General features: G+C 35.4%; 1 protein-coding gene across 2 annotated transcripts in view; it reads left to right on the top strand.

Annotated features, from left to right (window-relative positions):
• Positions 1–20,914, top strand: part of LOC145681108 (synaptotagmin-12-like) — a 607,941-nt gene that overhangs the window by 65,618 nt on the left and 521,409 nt on the right. The window lies entirely within an intron of this gene.

Here is a 20,914-nt window from a genome sequence, read left to right as displayed (position 1 = left end):
GTCATTGTTGCTACCTAACGTAACGAAGTTTTTCCAACAAATAGAGCAGTCTTCCGTGCGTATTATTCCTATTAGTTTCTACTTCACTTCTGCTTATTAATTAACTAAAGTACTCCAGAAATGAAACTATCTTCGATTTCCAAACAGTTAGCAAAAGGCGATTTGAATTAAACCAATTCCTACTGTCGCCATATAACAAGTGTGGGACTAACTTTTAAGAAATAGTTTCCAAAGAAACATTTCTCCTCTTAGAGTAGTCGTCGATAGAGTCAAGGAAGCTAAAAGGGCATTGCTTCGAATCTCCGCTAAAACGAGGTAGTTCAATTTTTACTTCCTCGGGGACGGTCCAGCACGAACAATTTTGCCTTTCTACGTTCATATTATTGCGACTTTGCTTTTCTTGGTCTTTACTATTTCCGGTTCTCGGTCTACCCAATTTTATTAATTCTAAAATCTGTTCAACAGTTACGTCTTCTATTTCTGATAAATTTAAGGCCTCCTTTAAAGTCTGCAGATCCACTGTAGTCGCCATTTCTGTTTTCTATCCGGATCTAAGTTTCATAAAAAACTCTTGTTATGATTTCATATACCGGACGAAAGCCCACATATGTTTGTCGAAAAAAAAAAAAAGAATAAGTTACCTTTTCTTTGTAACACTGAAATCTGTGTTCAGAGTGTTCATAAAAATCTATTGTGTCCTGCAAGAGGAACAAATTACCTTATAATCGACCAAAACCGTATACAGCTTCAGTTTTGAACACGTACTCAAAAATTCTAGTATCTGGGAATTGTTAATCTAAATGCCATATCCACCTAAATATGGAATGTAGCATTTCAAGGATCAAATCCTGTCCCTATTCTACAGGGCCTAATTCCCTAGCAAAATTCTGTTTCTTGAATTAGTATAAGAATTATTTTTCTATATCCCTTCTTCTAACAGGACCTCATTTTAGTCCAAGAAAGAAGTCCCTTACAAATATAAACCTACTAAAAGGTAGAACCTAATATAGCTCATGCCTTCTGCCCTATTTAAGACTCGGAGAACCTGACGAGTCTAAGCAAGACCACCGTAATACTCCCTCTTCATTTACTTAAAAGACCTAATATTCTCTTACGGGGAGAAAAAAGTTCCCACTCGACTCACCGAGCCGAGTCCTTCCTATAGACAACATTTTGGAGACTGTTCGAAGTCTCCCCCAAGACTGACGGTCAACTGCCCCCTTCCCTGTAAAAATCTTCCGTATATATAGGAAAGCTACCCTATAATAAGCTATGTAGAAAAAACGAGTGGTTGGGGAGGAGGGTGTACTCCTACCAAAAAGAAGCTTTCTCTGAATGCTTTGAAACTGACTGTTATTCCCTGAAACAGAGTTGCTATCTAACTATTCTTTTTACTAGAGGTATTTTTATATAATAGCTGAAAATAGAAATAATATAAATATACATAGTAAATACAACAATTACATTTACATACAATTAATAATAACAATAATTAATCACCCATTGACCAGATCTGGATTTCTTAACCTAATAATAATAACTTAAAATATATAAACCAGTACCAATATTAAGATATAAAACATATATAAAATTAAAAACATTATTTAAACATAAAAACCAGCAAGTGATCCAAAAGTGTCACTTGCAGGAGTGAACATAAGTATCTGAATGTAATACCCACAATCTTGGTAGTAATTTGTACGGTAGTGATTCGTGCTGAAACAACAAAAGTAAACAAAACAAATACATGAAATAGAATTTATTTGGTTAAAAATAATTCACATATGAAATTACTTACGTACATCCTTTTTAATAAATTTCTGTTAATGAATCTTTTTGTACGTTTTTAATACCTTTTGTAGCCCATATGATATTCCAATAAAAAATATAAAAAGCACGAAGAGTAAATTTAGAAGGAAATAATTGATTTTTTCCTACTTAGGCTTGCTAGCAAATGACCACCTAGCACTTGTTGATTTACTTAATATCACTTCACTTCACAACACCAACATGGGATTAAAATGAAGGAAAGGGGGGAATTGAAGTAATTGCTCGCAATCTTCTCTTCTCAGTTTCATAATCGTTTTCAGGCTCCGTCAGATTATTGCGGCTTAGCTCTGAACATTAGTAGACTTGTGACTGAATCACTAAATTTTGCAAGAACTGATGACACAACAAATGGGATCGTTTTTGTTAACCATTCATATTCTCTTACCATAATAGTTAGTGATGTTGATAGCAAATATTAAATATATTTTAGCAATACCACTTGGATTCCTAGTTCGCGCGGCGTGCACCTTCTTAATTTGAGTAATTTACGTAAATATAACACTTATTGCACTTATTTCTTCTTGATTGTAGGCATTTTAAGGCTATGTTCACTTTCTTGAAGTCATTTATACTTTTCATTTCGTGGCACTTTCAAAGATTGTAATATTAATTTTAGATTTCTATTATGTTCAATTTGCCTTCCTCTTTATCCGGTCCATGATGCCTACCAGAATGCCTTTCTTCCCGCCTACAATTCCCAATGCTCATGTTCTTGCGCCGTCTAATAATAAAGAACAACATTGAGAAATTGACGAATAACGTTCATTTACAAGTAATATACATCTTGGCAGGTTTTTTTTATTATTTGCCATTTAAATTAATGCGGTTAGAATATTAAAAGAACAAAAACAAGCGTCGATGGCTTTTGCTCTGCACGAACTAAGTTTTCAAGTGTCATAACCATTTCACAACTTACGACGTTCGGTTCACATAATGCAATTCACTGCTGCAAAGTGTTGCCAGCACATTGAGAAAGATAAAACCACAACATAAAGTTTGCGTCAACGTATAGTGCATGGAGCTTTATTCCACTTCAAACAAGAGTAACTGGGAAAAATTAAAATGAAATGGGAGTGAGGGAGGACACACGCTCACATATGGCGCGCGGAAGGGACGATGATCTTCTTTGAAGATTATCAGAATCCTGGAATCTTGGAATTTTCCTCTTCTTAAAATTTATTTTTCCGGTTGACCATAAAAGTTTTGCTGGCGATTTCAATAGTATATTTGCGTATAAGCATTTTCTAAAATGAAAAAAAAATGATAGTGACATCTAAAGAGAGAGGATAAGACTGATATACCTTGAAGATGATTTTCGTTTTGGTCTGTCAACCACATATTGACAAAAACGTATATTTCACATTAGTTTTAGTGATAATTGCATGTTAACATCAGCCTATGGAGAATGGATGTATGATATTAGATACTACATATTATTATTATTATTATTATTATTATTATTATTATTATTATTATTATTATTATTATTTTGCACCTATTACAGGGCATAAGCCCCAATTACAATAGGCTTACAAACAGTAAAATATAAAAATTTTGTAAATAGAACAAAAATACATAGATTCCAACAAAATAAGTAAATAAAAGTTACAATAAGAGAAAAGGAAAAGAGAGAATTACATACTTTCTTTTCAAATTATCTCCATTAACATGGGATTTCATAATCCAAATTAGTAATATAAATACATACATACATATGCACATACAGACACACACACACACACACACACACACACATATATATATATATATATATATATATATATATATATATATATATATATTCACAAATAAAATAGATACATATAAGTACATATACATACATACACACACAAACATACATACATATGCGTTAATCTATAGTAAAACTAAATGAAATCATAATGCTTAACTGGCGAGTCTGGAATATTGTACGCAAAAATTCATATAAATTTAAAACCTAAAAGGAAACCATCATATTATTTATTTGCCTTGGAACAACCAGAAATTCTCCACCGGAACATTTCATTATAAAACAATAACATTATCTATTCAAGGATTACCAAGTTAATATTCTATTTGTTTGATTAAACTCGACCAAATTTGATAATTTTCTTTACTATGTTGATATACATGAGAAAAGGCATCGCAAAATCTACATCTGTATTCATTTTTATAATATTATTATATATTTTACATAATCTAATTACAGGAGAATTTGAATGAGTTTCTGAATGTGATTTTTTACAGCAAAATGGAGGTCTCATTCGTAGAAATTTGTTGTTGATATTAAAATACAACAATTTGAGAAACTCTGGATTAACGATTATTTCATTTACAGACTTATGGAGGAAAACACGTTCCATATCCACAAAGATATGAAGTCAAATTTTTTTTAGCAATGTTGAATACGTTTAACAACGTTTAACATTTTCTTTGTATGATTATCTTTTATATGTTTTATAGTACAAGTATTTCAAAAATTTATTTTGTACTCTTTCAATTTTCCTATTGATAGACTTATGCAAAATTACCGATAGTAATGTCAAATTCATAGTTTTCGGGGTCACTGATATGAATAGGTGTCACTTTCAATGACATCTAAGTCGAAGTTCAGCCTCCATTGGTATGGGATGGGTGTGAAAAGAAATGAAAAATAAAATGCCTGATATTAGTGTCGAATCCATAGTCTTCGAAGTTAGTAAGCTAATTTGTCACGTTCTTCGAAGTTAGTAAGCTAGTTTGGTCAAGAATGGGCATGTTCGTTGGCCAGAAAATTGTCAGGGACAACGCCGAAAGCGTTGTTTATCATTATTCATTCGATTCAATTCCTTATTTTCTGACAGGGGCAACACCGAAGGCTTGTTTTTCGCTATTTATTTTAATCAGTTCTTTATTCTCAATTATTGTGCATAATGATTATTCTTCTCATGCTACAACTGGGTTTCAGTTAGTAACTATTAAACGTTAAGATCTAAGCAAAACTCTACACAAATAGTGTGAACATAGCTGTGTACTAACTAATTAACTCTACAGTCTATAGAACTCGAAGGTTCTTTGCCGCGTTTACAGAAGCTGTCCATTGCCTTCTGTCCTTAGCCAACTAGATCTGTTTTCTGTTTGTATTCCTATTTCTGTCACATCCATCTTAATATTGTCCTCCCATTGCCAGTAGATCTTCTTAATTACAGTTTTCCGATTGGATTTCCAGTTAAATTTTTGAAAGCGTTCCTATTTTCTTTTTTATTCTGGCTATATGATCTGCTCACCTGAACCTCCTAGAATTAATGACCCTAACAAGGTTTGGTAAACGGTATAAATTATGCAGCTCCTCGTTATGAAATTTCCGCTATTCCTCATTCCCGTTCCTCTTGGGTCCAAATATTCGCCTAAAGATTTTATTCTCAAATGGTTTGAGTCTGCGTTCTTCCCTTAGAGTAAGCGACCATGGTTCGCAACCATGCAACTCAACAGGCATGATTTATCGTTTTATATATTTTAAACTTCAAAATCCTTCACAGATTTCACAAAGACAACAAAGATTTTGTACTGAATAACAACATGAATTCCCTGCTTTCAGTAGACGTTTAACTTCTTCGTGGATATGATTTTGGTCTGTTAATTTGACCCTATTAGATATTTGAAAGTACCTACTTTGTCAAAAGTATTAGCATATTTCAAATTTTGACAACCAGGCACACTTCCGTGTATTTAGTTTTCCCTGCATTTACTTCTAAACTCATGTCCCTGAAAACGTTTAATAAAACCTTTGCAAGCTCTATCTTTGTGGAAAGTGAAAAACTTAAATGGATTGGTGTCTTTGTTACGATTATTTTAAAAATTATTAAGTAGTGAAATTTATATTATGAATATTCCTTAATTTATTCTGTAATTGAGAGACAGATTTTAATACAGTAATTGATTTTAGTAAGTGATCTTTAAATTAATGCTTTTAAAGCAATTAGTGAAATAAGAATAGTGAAAATGAATGGGAAACCTTGTGAAATACTACAGAAAATACACTGCGTGTGTTGGATAAGCTAGCGGACTTGAGATATCGAATTTGAAACTCGTTCAACAGAAGCGTTCTAGCAACGAACCATCGAGTTCTGCAAAAATGTTTAAAGTTGTTAGATTCAAGTTACATTCTGTTTTAGAAAAAAAAATAAAGCGTTTGACGGAAATAATCAATTACGTAACAAAGATTGTGTAACTTAAATACGGAAACAACTTCGACCTTAGAAAAACGGCTTCGATTTTCTCTCACATACACAAAACACTTTCGTCAATAACCGCACCGATTTCTCAATTGTCTGCCCTTTTTCTCTCTCTTGTTTGCCCCAGACTACTATATCTACAGAGTTCAGCCCTTTTTTTAAGCAGCTTTTGTTCAAGAGATTTCCTATTATCAAGTCAGTGGAGTTGAAACTCTATAAGCTTCATATCAATAATAGACTTTCTACAATAATCCTCTTTCTGAAGGTCAAATCAATAGATTCATTTATAGCGGTATTCCCAGAATAAAATGCTCTTCAGAGGTGAAAACAAATAATATCGAACGTGCCCCTGCTATTTCTAGCAGATAAGAATAAAGTGTGTTTCTATTATTATTATTATTATTATTATTATTATTATTATTATTATTATTATTATTATTATTATTATTATTATTATTATTATTATTATTGATTTTCATATTTTCAACTTTTGTTCGAAAAGACGCAAGAGAAAGCACCGGCATTGTTTTAATTTTAAGTTTTATTTTCATCCTTGTTTTTATAAAGAAAAAATAGGCTATAGGCCACGTGAGCCGAACTGGGGGTTAGCACTAACCAATGACTCGGAAGCGTGCTGTTGCTAAAGCTCTGGTGGGAACGCCAGCCTTAGGCAGGCGAATCTTGCACCGCCTTACTAACAATATCCAGGATGTTATAACAATACAAAATATGGCCCTAATAAGATTATTGTAATAAAGTACGGGACATATTAATAATGTTATTTTCTGTTAATAATGTGGTATGAATAATGCACTTCGTTTGATTCAGATGTTCACATGACAAGCAAATGAATGTAAATATAAATTACAAGGCAGGGTACCCAGGTGTAACACGCCGATTGTGGATAAGATTGCACAGACATAAAGAACATCGAAAAAGAAGCGACACGCATTTTTTATATCATCCAACAAGCACATTGAAAGGGTCAAATAGGGGCATAAAAATGGGGTCAAAATGAGATTATGTGGAATATAGCGAGAACGAGAAGAGATATCGGAAAAGGTTAAATGTACGAAATACTATCCATAGTCGACGCAATTCAATGAGGTAGAACGTACCCATGAGAAGAGAGCAGAACATCTGAAAATGGACCAATCACGTGTACAACATTGTCGCAATGCGTTACGGAAATGAGCGAAAAGGGTGATCAGGAGCAGGAAGAAAGAAAAAACGAAAATAAAATCTATGTTTTAGCTTTGGGTGCATATGTTGCCCGTATGCGAAAGAGACGTAGTTTTATCTCAATGTCCGAAGATGAGATAACACGCAGAAGGATGCAAACGCCGTTCATACAAGCAGACAGCGAGACAGCACTGCTAGGTGAGTTGCATATATCGCGTAATGAGATCAACGATGAGATGGATGTAGGAAACGAAAATGTGTGTAGGCAGTAGTAACACAAAAACAAAATTGTCACTATTGCTGTTATGTTGTACGCGTATTTTCGTAGTGATATAATGTTGATACTCATGTGTAGTACTGATATTAATGTTGCTGTTTATCTTACGTATGTGGACCACCTGCTATTACATTCTAGTGTGCCATGAATTTTTGTTCCCATTACTCCATATATGCAACCATGAGCAGTACTGTCTCGCTGGTTGCCTATACGAAAGACGTTTACATCCTCCCTGCGTGTTATCCGATCTTCGTGCATTGAGATAAATCTGCGTTTATTTTCGCATGTGAGTGATGTATGCACCCAAAGCAAAAACACGTATTTTCTGTTTTCGTTTCTTCTTTCTTGCTGCTCCTTATCTCCCTTTTCGCTTATTTTCGTAACACATTGTGACAATGTTGTACACGTGATTGGTCCATTTCCGGATGTTCTGCTCTCTACTCATGGGTGCGTTGTACCTCATTGAATTGCGTCGACTATGGGTAGTATTTCGTACATTTAACCTTTTCCGATATCTCTTCTCGTTCTCGCTGTATTCCACATAATCTCATTTTGACCCCATTTTTATGCCCCTATTTGACCCTTTCAATGCGCTTGTTGGCCGATATAAAAAATACATGTCGCTTCTTTTTCAATGTTCTTTATGTCTATGCAATCTTATCACAATCGGTGCGTTACACCTGGGTACCCTGCCTTGTTAGATTAGTTAGCGTAATAACATTCAGATGGCTTCGAGGATCGATCTTAGAATTCTGCAAACTGAAGACCAATGTTCTACCATTTGGACTTTAAAAAATGTCTAAACAAAGGAAATGTGGCACAAGGAAATGATTATGCACCAATTCATAAAATGTATACTGTAAAAAATCGTTGTTATTTCAACGACATGCCTATGTGTTAACATGTTTATGTTAAAAGTAACACAAACAGGTGGTTAGAACAACTCGCTCTCCATTTGGAGTTGTGTACGAAATGCCGGTAGTTGAAATGACACACAGCCTGTGTGTTAAATTAACACAAGTGTAGAATCTTCGGTGTTGTTTTCTGCGTGAATGACAAATATGTTGGGCATCTAATTATAAAGGTGTATGTATTGAAGCTACAGACAAACACAGTAGAAAGAAATTCTTAAACAAATCCAGGTATTCGCAAAATTTCAACTTGCAAACCGCGCGATGTGTTCTCAATTGTTTTTCATAATGTTTCTGAAGAAAGTGTCAACAGCGAGAAACAACGCCGTATTACTGTGTTACTTCTACACTGCACTAGAGCTCACTAGTCAAGACCGAGGACTGTGTTTCAAAAATGGTGGAAAACAAGTAGAAACACGATTAAGAGGCAAACATATTATAAGGATATAGGTAAGAGTTTCCTATCATTCTTGAACAGGATGTTGGTGAAGGTTGTGTTTCGTACCCTCAAGAAATACTTCACAATAAATATTCGGGAAGACAACAAAAAGTTATGTAGATATTCTAAATGAAGTGTTCTGTAGTTTACTATTCTTATTTTAAAATTAGAATCTTCGGTAAGCGTAAGCACGCACACCACAAGCTTTCCCAATACAGAAAAATGGTATTATGGTATTAACATGGTATTAACACTCACACTGCACACGAAGTTATTTCAACACCGAAATAGGTGTCATAGTAACACAGAAGTGGAGTCGAACTAACATCAAAAATGGTGTTAATCTGGCTGTCTGACCTTGAATTTTAGTACTGGGAGTGTTGAATTAACACCAAAAAGTAGTAGTCACGCTGGAACCACAGCCTTGTGTTAAAATTGAGTTGAATTAACACAACCATTTTTTGCTGTGTACAGTTTCCCAGCGTTAGAATACTTGCTTCTAAAGAATCCGTGATTCGATTCAAACTCTTACAAGTATGTGGTGGAGATGTGTTCGTCAATTTTTTCGGGAACTTTTCGTTCCCTCCCATTATCTTAATTACAGTAATTATTCCATTATTATTAATTTGCATCATTATCTGTCCGCTCTAGCCTGCGGGGCATTAACTACGGGACGTTAAATTAAAAATATAATTTTAATCCATAAAATATAAATAAAAATGAAATTTTTGAGTTTTACGTCCCACGATTATGCCTGCTAGGCTAAAGGAGAGAATGACGATAAGAATGAATGAAATGGTGGAATGAAGAAAGTGGCAGGAAACGAGAGAACCCCGAGGAAACCCATGCACACGGTGCGTGTCCACCACAAAGTTCACTTGACGGGAGCAGGGTTTAAATCCGGGAACCCCTGCACCAGAGGTGAGAAATATAAATAAAACTACTTATACATTATATGCTGATATTTCTTCATTGCGATAAAAGCATCCAGTAATTTGTACTCACATTCAGATTTTATCTCTTCTTCAGAGCCACTTTTCTGTAGGTTAGTAATGATATATTGAATTCTGTGTCCCGCACTATCTCTCCTTTAAAGTCTTCTTTCTGGAGCTGTTACACATGACCCACACAACCCATCTACTCTTCCCGTGCAACTTCATCTATTTCCTCATGCATCAGTCTTTCTGTTTGAAATATGAAATTATATGTATACGTAGCGACTCCACGTTTTGACAGTCTAAGTTCAACGTATACACACTAGATATTAACATTTTCCTTTATTTTATCAATGATGTTTTAATGCTACGTTCCTCATCCTAAAATGATTAAAACCACATATTATTGTTTTCAGGTATAATGAACGTTTTCCTTCATGTTTCGTAATGAATATTACATTTATAATTTTATTGTATAAGATTATTCCTTTTTACTTGGAATAATAATAATAATAATAATAATAATAATAATAATAATAATAATAATAATAATAATAATAATAATAATAATAAAGTATTTTTCTATTCTCCATTCAATAGTGGTAGAATGAGATTCGGTTGGAATTTATACCCGAAAATGGCTTTAATATTTTCTCTAAAATAGACTAATTCTATCGTTCCCGTATCAGAGAAGGCGATCCCTAAGTAAGTCTCGACTTTAGGAAAATTCGCTGGGGCTTCGAAACCAATAGTTTCCTGACTTAGGCACTAGAGTCCTGTACAAGTTCCCAATATTTTCCATTAATCTTGTGTTGCATATTGTTCATTAATCTTAAAACTTACAAAGGAGCGAAACTTTAAATAATATATCGCACTTACTCTGAATAACATTATTTACTTCTGAGTCCTAGCTTTACGACTGAGTGTACATAACACTTCAATTAGACAATGATACTTGCTTATATTACATAAGTAAATGTAATTTTGACCTTAAATTAGTTTAGAATAGAGTAAGTATATTTTATAATCAATATGAGCGATCGTGAGTTAGTAAGTAGCTTCCTTGCTCCGCAATTCGGAAGTCTCGGTGGCCGGTCATTCAGAGGTATGTCCAGTTTTTTTTTTTTTTTTTTTTCCTGTCCCACCAATCAAAGTTTGAAATTTTATTCTTAAATATAGACTCTGACAGACTTCTCTTCTTCCTTTCCGATTCAACTTTCAGAGACCGGCGTGACATATAAACACACAATCGATCGTTCCATTGAGGACGGGTGTGAAATATAAACATACCATCAATAGTTCCATTGAGGACCGGTGTGACATATAAATACACCGTCGATCGTTCCATTGAGGACGGATGTGACATATAAATACAGTCGATCGTTTCATTGAGGACGGGAGTGGTATATAAACTGGACGTAGAGAACGGCGTGGTTTATAAACTTCATTTGCATTTAATTTGTCAAATAAGTTATTCAATACTCAATCATAGGCGTGGGTAGCTTTTAGAGCGCCCATTTTTCATCTATGAAGAAAAGAAGGTAGCCCTCCTTACATCATTTAGAGACGGACGTGATGTAGCATACAAACACACTGTCAATCGTTCCATGGATGACGGGTGTGATATATAAATACAAAATCTGGACAGAGATAATTATTGTGGTTTATAAGCCTCATTTGTGTTTAATTTGCCAAATAAGTGGTTCTCTGTATTGCAATAGTAACAAAACTTCAGTTTAATTTTTTCGTCTTTGAAGAAAGACTGATTTAAATTAACAGACCCTAAAAGGTTAAGGAACATTTTTTATCCATTAATTCTAAATGTTTTAGATGTAATTTCACAAATGTCAGTAAACTAAAATTACTTTCTGTCATATCTTGAGGAAGATACAGATATCCAGCAGATCTAACGGAATAAAGTTTAGTTTCTTTATCAAAACTCTATTCCTCATCCTTACTTAACCGATTCTGCCATTTGCGTAAATTCTACTGAAACTTTAATTCACTACAAGGTAGCTATGTATTAAAGTTCCAGGAATTTTTTTTTTTTTGTCAAGAAAAGTTTATATGTTTGTGAACTTTATATGATTGTATCCAATTCTTCTGACAAGGAAATCTCGGAAACCACAAGTTCTAGAAAGATGCTGTTTTCACTGATCGATTGCAAATTTTGTGTAGATTGTTCAGATCTAGTTGAATATATTTTTTAAGTGGCCGTTATTTCTTTATTACATTTTTTAGAGGTACACTGGAAGTATTGAAATTTTAAAAAAAAGTTAAAAACATCATATCCTACGAGTTATACATTCCAACATCACACATTTATATACCAGGTTAGTATATCTCTCCGGCGATTGTTTCATGGCCAAATAATAATGAAAACCGAAGGATAACCATTTCTTCAGTCTAAGATGAATCTTTATTCTTTGGAGTGTTTTGCTCAATGAACACTATATATAACTAACATTATAATTAATTGTGTATGTAATGTATTTGCTTATTCCATACTGCATGCAAGAAGAAAGAAAAACATTGATCATACATGAGTTAGAAACTCCAATCGGAAGTAGGCTCAAATATTGCAAACGATACCAGATATATTAAAAAAATAATCGAAAAATCTCCTCTTTATGATACCCCTATGGTTTATCTAGTGTAAAGTCGGAATTCAAGAAGATGGAAGAATATAGCTTACCAAATTACCCAAAATTAGATCGCACCCGTTTACGACTCTGTCTATATCGCATCTTATTTGTAAACTTCTGCAGTTTTAAACTAAAGAAGAAATAATAGAAACGTTTTACATTATTATTAATTGCCAATCCCTTAAAATCAACTTTAAATCAACAAAATATAGTAATGCTAATTTATTTGGATATCTCCCAGAAAATGAAGTAAGTATATATTTTTCTTTCTCTTGCAGTTTTCCTAACCTATCCTTATTTAATTCTTAGAAATGGATATTACATATTTCATAGTGACGTAAGCTACAAAGTAAAACCTATGATCTAAAATTTATGCTTTAGTTAAATTGACATGGACGATACTGCATCATATCAGTATTTTACTAGTCTTCAGTCTAAATGGAGTTTGGTATTAAATAGAGATAAATTGCATTTATTCTAGACGACTATATCATTTAATTAAAACACAATCGTGTTCTGGAACAAAATAAAGCAAGTAAAATCTTGTACCAGATTTCGAAACTATTTCTTTTGTAATATCCCAGTATATCAAGAGGGCAAGCGACAATTCATTTTGAGCCTTGGGTGATTTACAACTTCTAGTATGCAATGCAGGATCACGTAATTGAGACATCCCTTTGTTGGAAAGGAAGCCGGAAGGAAGTAAGGAAAACGCGGAAGAATGTTATCTAAAATATGACAACCAACTTATTAATTGGATCAACGACAGAACCTTATTTTTCTTCTGAAGAATTCCGCAATTGAGATTTAATGCCACTATTATAAGGTCTTACGCTCTAAGTGGAGTGTTTCCTTCCTTGCGGCTTTTCTCAAGGAAACTAAAGGAAAATATTATTCTTGGGGCTTTTCTGCAAAGGGTTCGTGCTCGGAAACTAAAGTATATATTGTGCCAGAGAGAAGTATGACGGACGAAGAGGATTAATGTATGGTATAAGATGATAAATGAGTTGAAGATGTGAGGTGCAACACGAGAGATTCTGTACCTTTTTCCGAGATTTTCAACACTTATTTCAAATCATATATTTTTAAGAAAGAACAAAAGTCGATCACATATTAATGTAGCATTCTTTAACAGTTTTTTTTACATGCACCTTATTTCTTTTTAACGCTTTGAGGTACAAGGAGATTTCTTTAAAATGAACTGAAATTTTATTGGTTTGGTTTAATTTATTTCTTCAAGACTACTTACGAGAGTAAATCAGAAAGTACTTTTCTCTGTCGGGGCTGGACAATAATGTTTACACAAAACAAGCAATATACTGCGATAATAAAGAAGGCTTGCTTTATTTTCCCACATAAGAACCAAAGACGTTGTTGCATTTATCATCCGGCTTTACAAGGTATAGAAATCGATCTTGGAAAGCAGGTGCGTGTCCTGCAAACGGCTGACTTCGTCAGTTGGTTCCAAAGTTATCTTTTGCTGAGAGCTTTCTTCAATGCCGGAAATAGATGAAAGTTGCAGGGCAAGAGGTCGGGACTACGGCGCACCCAACTGACAAGGAAAGAGAGGGAGATTATATATCGAAGTGGAAGATGGTTTATACACCAACCGAAAGCACTAATGACGCCTATTACGAAACTGTAATAACATTTTTCCGAATGCATATGCTGTGCGAATTATAGGAATATACAGTGTGTCCAGAAAGTCGGTTGCAACCCGTATAAATCGAAAAGGGTGAGACAAATGCAAAAATAGGAAAACACGTGTTTGATCATTTTAAAAGTACAACGTTTCAAAGCAAAATGTGTTGTCCCAGGGCTACCAGCAGGGTCCAACTCAAAAATTGCAAATGATAAGGGGGTCAAGTAGCATATCGTTGGAAAGCTGTTGGGAAATGAAAGAAGAAGGAAGAAGTCTCGACTCTCTAAAATTAGCCTTGCAAAATGGCAGCCGGTCAAAATATCAGCAAAAACGTCATTGTAATATCTATGGCCACCCCCCACCAAAGAAAACCTGAAACGGTGAGACAGATGTCAAAACAGGAAAACACGCGTGTCATCATTTCAAAAGTACAATGATTGAAAGTAAAAATATTTGTCCCAGAGTCCTCTGCAGGGTCCCAGACGGGGTCCTACTCAAACTTTTCAAGGGGCCGCGGTGGCTCAGTGGTAGAGCGTTCACCTCTGGTGCTTGAGGTCCCGGGTTCGATCCCAGCCCCCGCCAAGTGAATTTTGTGGTAGACAAACACCGTGTGCGTGGGTTTTCTCGGGGTTCTCCCGTTTCCTCCCACTTTCTTCATTCCACCATTTCATTCATTACTCATCATCACCGTCTCCTTTAGCCTAACCGGCATAACCGTGGGACGTAAAACTCAAAGATTTCATTTCATTTCAAACTTTTCAAGCGGTAAGGGGGATCAAGTAGCATATTGTTGGAAAGTTGTTGTGAAATGGAAGAAGATGGAACACGTCTCGAGTCTCTAAAATTACCTTGTGCGAAATGGCGGGCAGTCAAAATGTACATTCTAATTTTTATTCTCCGAGCGCATTCGCTTTCATTTTCAAATTGGCACTTGTTGTCATTGTGAGCACTTGCACGTTTTTGCTGTTCCTGGTACAAGAAAAGATTTTGTTTAAATCATTTTGTACTTGATAATCGAGTCAATGAGCATAAGTACCATTATTGTGCATTATATGTTAACTAGTCATTTCTATACTCAAAGATGTCAAATGTTATTTCTTTTCTTTTTCATACTTCTTAATTTGCTTTTTTTATATTTCTTTGTTTCTTTATTTATTAAGATATCATTGGGCCAAAAGAGCAGAATCTCACAGTAGGAACATCTCCTTTCTTTCCTTTGAGTAAAAGAATTAAAGGGCGAACAAACTAAAACTTGTTTGCATCGTAAAGTTTCCAAACTTGTCCCATCTCTTTTCATTTAACAACAGCTTTCAAACGATATATAACTTGACCTCTCTTGTCACCTGCAAATCTTGAGTAGAACCCCGCCTGGGACCCTGCGGAGGACACTAGGACAAATATTTTTACTTTGAATCATTGTACTTTTGAAATGATTACATGTGTGCTTTCCTGTTTTGACATCTGTTCACCGTTTCAGTTTTTTTAGAGGTTGTTGGCCATAGACTTTACAATAGGTTTTTTGCTGACATTTTGACCGGCTGTCATTTTGCACAAGCAAATTTTAGAGAGTCGTGACTTGTTCCGTCGTTTTTCATTTCCCAACAGCTTTCCAACGTTATATGACCCCTTACCATTTGCAGTTTTTGAGTTGGACCCCGCCTGGGACCCTGCGGGTGGCTCTGGGACAACACTTTTTGCATTGAAACGTAGTACTTTTAAAATGATCGAACACGTGTTTTCCTGTTTTGGCATGTTTCGCCGTTTTCGATTTCTATGGGTGGCAACCGACTTTTTGGACACCTTGTATATTCCTATAATTCGCACAGTATATGCATTCGGGAAAATTTTATTACAGTTTCGTAATAGGCGTCATTAGTGCTTTCGATTGGTGTATAAACCATCTTCCACTTCGATATATAATCTCCCTCTCTTCCCTTGTGAGATTGGCAAGCTGGTTTTACGTTGCTGTCGTGGAGTGTGGTCTCGCATTGTCATCCAAAAGGAGAACTTCAGAAGGCCAGTCCCCTTCCTATAGATAGCATAAAGGATGTTATAAAATAGAGAATCTGAATATACAATAAAATTATGAAGTTATACGTCACAGTTTCGCCACCCCCACTCTGCTAACTCCGTCTAATAAGATCACAATGTTTTGAGCCAATAGCCGGGGCGGAAACGAAAGTAGCTAATCAGGCGATGTCAGAAACGAAAGTAGCCAGTCAGGCGTGCCGATGCTCGTTTTTTTTTTCTTCGTTGAGTTTAAAGAATGAGAATACATACGGGAAGATCCTCTATTGTATAACATTCTTGCATAACACACTTCCCTCTGGTAAGTGTCTGACACTGATTATTCCAACCTCCATACTTGCCGGGTCAGAATGACCTGCTGACTCAAAGTATATGCTTTCAATGTGATGATGATGATGATCTTGCTCGTACGTCACCATATAAATGACGTATGAATGTATCTGTTAAACTGGCGTCCTGTATGCCTTATTGCTTTACCATTTCTCGGGAGAAAGGGAAAAAATGTATTTTCGGAGTTTCTCTTACAAATGTCCCTTACACCTTGAAAATTAAATTTTCTTACATATAATTTCAATATCTAATAGACCTTTTCCAATTAAAATACTGTTAAGTTTATATTTAATATTAATTTATTTAACATGTCAAGGGATAATTAAGAAGACTTCAAGGGGAAGTAAGTGGCATCATGTCATTACACTTCATTTGAAAGAAAGCAGAAAAATAATTCCGCATATAAATCAATGGGCTGAGAAAAAACAAAGATAAGAAAGGGTACTCTACACCAGTTTTTCTTCCAGACATGTTTCTTGGTGGCACTGTCCCTCCGGAGCTCTAAGAGTGCCCTCCAGAGGTGACCAAAATAATATGATAATAAATGGAATAATACCAGCAGTGTCTCCCCCGAATAGTTTTTTCTGAAAGAAACACTCCTCTACACTGTTACATATACAAAGCAACAGTTCTCTGTATGTTACACAGGAAACGCCCTGCTTAGCTTCCGTGCTTCCCTATCGAAAAGTTGCAAGTTCGTGGGAGGTTATTGTTACTGTTTCCCCAGGAATACCACACGAATGCTAGAGCTGTACAGTTAAATATAGATACTAGCTAATTTTGTTCTAACTTCACTCCATTTTTCATTATTAAACGTATTCACTACGTTCCCCACAACTATTTTCTGTAGCCCTCCTCGCTATTCTAGTGGTGAGCGGTTGTGTCTTTAAGATACACGTGTCCCGGGGTTTGATTCCCGGTGGGAGAGCAGAAATTTAATTTCAGAAACAATCGCTTTCATTAATTATCCGTCTCGTTTAGTTTAAAAGCCATTAAACGTTGGATATTAAAGGGAAAAAGGAAATTAAATTCATTCCACCACACTTTTTCGGTGCTCAGTTAATAACGTTAAAACATTAAATCCATACCATCAACCAGATAAGATTAGAGAAGATGCCCCATAAGATGGGTTACCGACTTCCTTGTAATTATCACACCCCTAAGATCTTCAAACTGCATGCTCCTTAATTTCAATATGTATTAGCGTTTTTTTTTTTACATCGCTTCATCGTACTTTGCTACACATGTGAAAAGGAAGGAAGAAAAAACAAAAGTTGATAATAATAATAATAATAATAATAATAATAATAATAATAATAATAATAATAATAATAATAATAATAATAATAGATTTTATGCCATTCCATGCTCCACGGTCTTCAGCTAATCTCTTCGCTATCACGTAGATTTTTTTTCTATTTTGGTATCGTCCATTAATTGTAATCTTCTTCGCCCCTTCTTCTTTTTCCTGCCACCATACTCTCTAGCGAATGTTCTAACCAGTTTCTCTTCCTCTTGTTAATAATACGTAATTTCTTCTTTTCTCTCCCACCATTTCTAAGACCTTCTCATTTGTTTTCTGCTCGATTCAGTTAATCCTCTCCATTCTTCTTCATATCCACATTTCAAAAGCTTCCAATCGCTTTTCATCATTTGGTGCAATGTCAATGTTTCTGACCCATATAGTACAATACACAAAGTTAATGAAATAAAATAAAAAATCAATATAAACGAGAGGCTGGATAGCATAGTGCGATGCATTTATGATCATAATTTATAAGTATTATGTGCGTCAAGAGTATTATTAGGAAAATACAAACAACAATCTACTAGTTAACATTGTATTCTCCTAGATGTGCAGTACATAAATAACAATTTCGTGGAAAAAAATGTTTGGTTTTCCTCGAACAGAGTTCATTACTTTTTTACACTCATGCATATCATTTTGTTCAGCTTACACAGAAAAAAAATGATTTGTTGAAACAACACAAAATGACTACCAATTTGGCGTGTTACTTGTGTGTCAATTCAACACCAAGCATTTTTTTTGTCCATCATCCCGGTTAAAGGGTTGTGCCCTTTCTTCGGGTAAGTGCATTAATTTGACTGATTGAATTGAAGGAAATGTAGGTTGTCTAAGAGGTTTCTTATTTATCATTTATTTATTCATCATATTAATATTAATCATAGACATACATACATATAAAAGGAAACACATACATGAACGATAATATTTTAGGTCCTATAAGTAAATATGGTAACATTGCCATGAACACAAAGCATGGAGGTTTTTGTGGACTCAAAAATAAAGGTGCAAATGTAATTAATGGAATGGATGAAATGAAGTGCTCTGGACGTCACATCACTGGGTTATGTTAGTTCAGACGAATGAAGTTATCTTCTGTTCCTGGGGCGATAACACCAAGTTTTTTTTTTTAACAATGCAAGAACCCGTAGAAGGGAATATCTTCTCTTGGGAGTGGAGTTATGCGTAAGGGGAATAGAGGATAAATTGGATGGACAAAGAGGTTTAACTTCATTTATTTATTGTCTTTATTCATTCGTAATTGGGATTTTTATTAATCAATTGATCAGGAATCGTTATTTGTTGTACGTACATTATCTATCAAAATGTATGTGTGTTGAGATGAAAGATGAGGTGCAAGTTAGACGCCACAACACAGTGATATTGTTAGTTAGACAGGTGAAGGATTATCTTCTTGTGCGGGGATAACACCAAGCACATCGCCTTCAGAGCATATCAGAAATACCTCGTTAGTGGCTGTGAGTATTTGCATTATTTTTATTGTTTGGTATGAGCAAAGCTTTGCGAAATATATTTCGCTTTCGTGGCAAGTAACTAATAACAGTTTATGTTTTCTGTAATAATATTGTTCTAAACATGTCAATCATCTGACAACAGTTACACACAGAACTGTGCTTCCATCTATTTTCTTTATCTGTCATTCTTGTGTCTTAGCACTTATGAACAGAAGATGGCAGGACTGTTGCCTATGTAACTGTCGTCAGACGATTCACAGGTTTACAACAATATTATTGTAACAGTTACAGAAAACAGACATCTTCAGGTCAATATCCCTATTGGCCTTATCAGCTGTGACGTACCAGACGTCAGTACGGCTGTTTTTTGCGATCCTATCCTCTTCCTGGCTGAAGAAGCTGATAGCTTGTGTGTTTGTTCTGGCAGATTGATCTAGCCAATACCAGAGTAAACCGACGCAGACTAAAAGCGACTTCAAGTTTACCTGAGAACCTATCCAAACGGGGTTCTCTTTACCTACATTATTACCTCACCTGGTTCATTGTGAACACATTTATCAGGCCGGAGTGCCTGCATCTTCATCATGGCGTCTCAACCTTTGGCTGGTCGTCATTCTAATCTGCCACCTGTTCTCCTTGCCCCCTCAACCTCTGGGAAACCAGGGTTACGGAGGGCACGATCTCTGGAGAAAAATCTAGATAGTAATTCTCGTTCAAGCTCACCTAGTAAAGCTTCAAATAGTACTCCACAACCACCAGACAAGAGACCACATAAGCTTCATGACAATATTTCAGCAGATACTTCATCCATGTCTGTTGACATGACTGACACGAACCAGTTTCCAACTTTGCAAGAGACACTCAAGGCTCCAATCTAGTCTTTTTTTTTTAGAACATTACGATCCAAAGTATGAGGACCTCAAACGTCTGTTTTTGCAAATCACTAAATAAAAGCCACGTTCTGCTATTTCTCAATTAGTTCGTACTCGCACTGGCATTATTATTAAGACTAGTGATTCAGAATTCTCTCGCAAACTGTTGAATTCCTATAGCTACGAAATCTTCGGCACAAAGGCAACTCTCAAGACTCTCTCTACTTCACGTCTAAAGCAACCACCCCCACCTCGTAGATCACCTACTCTCTCTGTGGTCATTCGTGGAGTAGATCCTACATATACTGACACAGAGGTTCAGGAGGAGCTCACTCAAGAAGGTCATACTATTCTTAAATGCCTGAGAATTCGCAATAACCAAGGCCCGACATACATGGTGCGGGTTCTCACCAATTCTCAGCAGACCATCAATGATCTATTGGATCTAGGAGCTTATATTTACAAGAAACGACACCGTGTAGAGCCGTCTCACACATCTAAACCCTTGCCTATTAGATGTGAGCGTTGCCAAACTTATGGTCAACACCCTACCAATCAGTGCCATAACCAACCAAAGTGCGGCTACTGTGCAGGTCCGCATCTGACCCGTACATGCTCCAATATGCAGCAACCCCCTCAGTGCTCTCTCTGCCCAGAAAAACATCCAACCTATAGCTATAAATGTCAATCTAAACCATCACCAGATCAGTCCAAACCAGAGAATGTTGTCCCATTACGTCTCCCGGAACAAGCACAACCAGCACCACCACCTTCATTGGAAGCACCTGTCACCATTTCACAATTGCTTTCTTTCATCACCTTATCCCT

The sequence above is a fragment of the Thermobia domestica genome, chromosome 3, assembly GCF_964235325.1.
Source record: "Thermobia domestica chromosome 3, izTheDome1.hap1.1, whole genome shotgun sequence".
In the NCBI taxonomy this organism is placed as follows: Eukaryota; Metazoa; Arthropoda; class Insecta; order Zygentoma; family Lepismatidae; genus Thermobia; species Thermobia domestica.
Note: the sequence above shows the minus strand (reverse complement) of the source record. Positions and strands in the feature narration are given on the sequence as shown.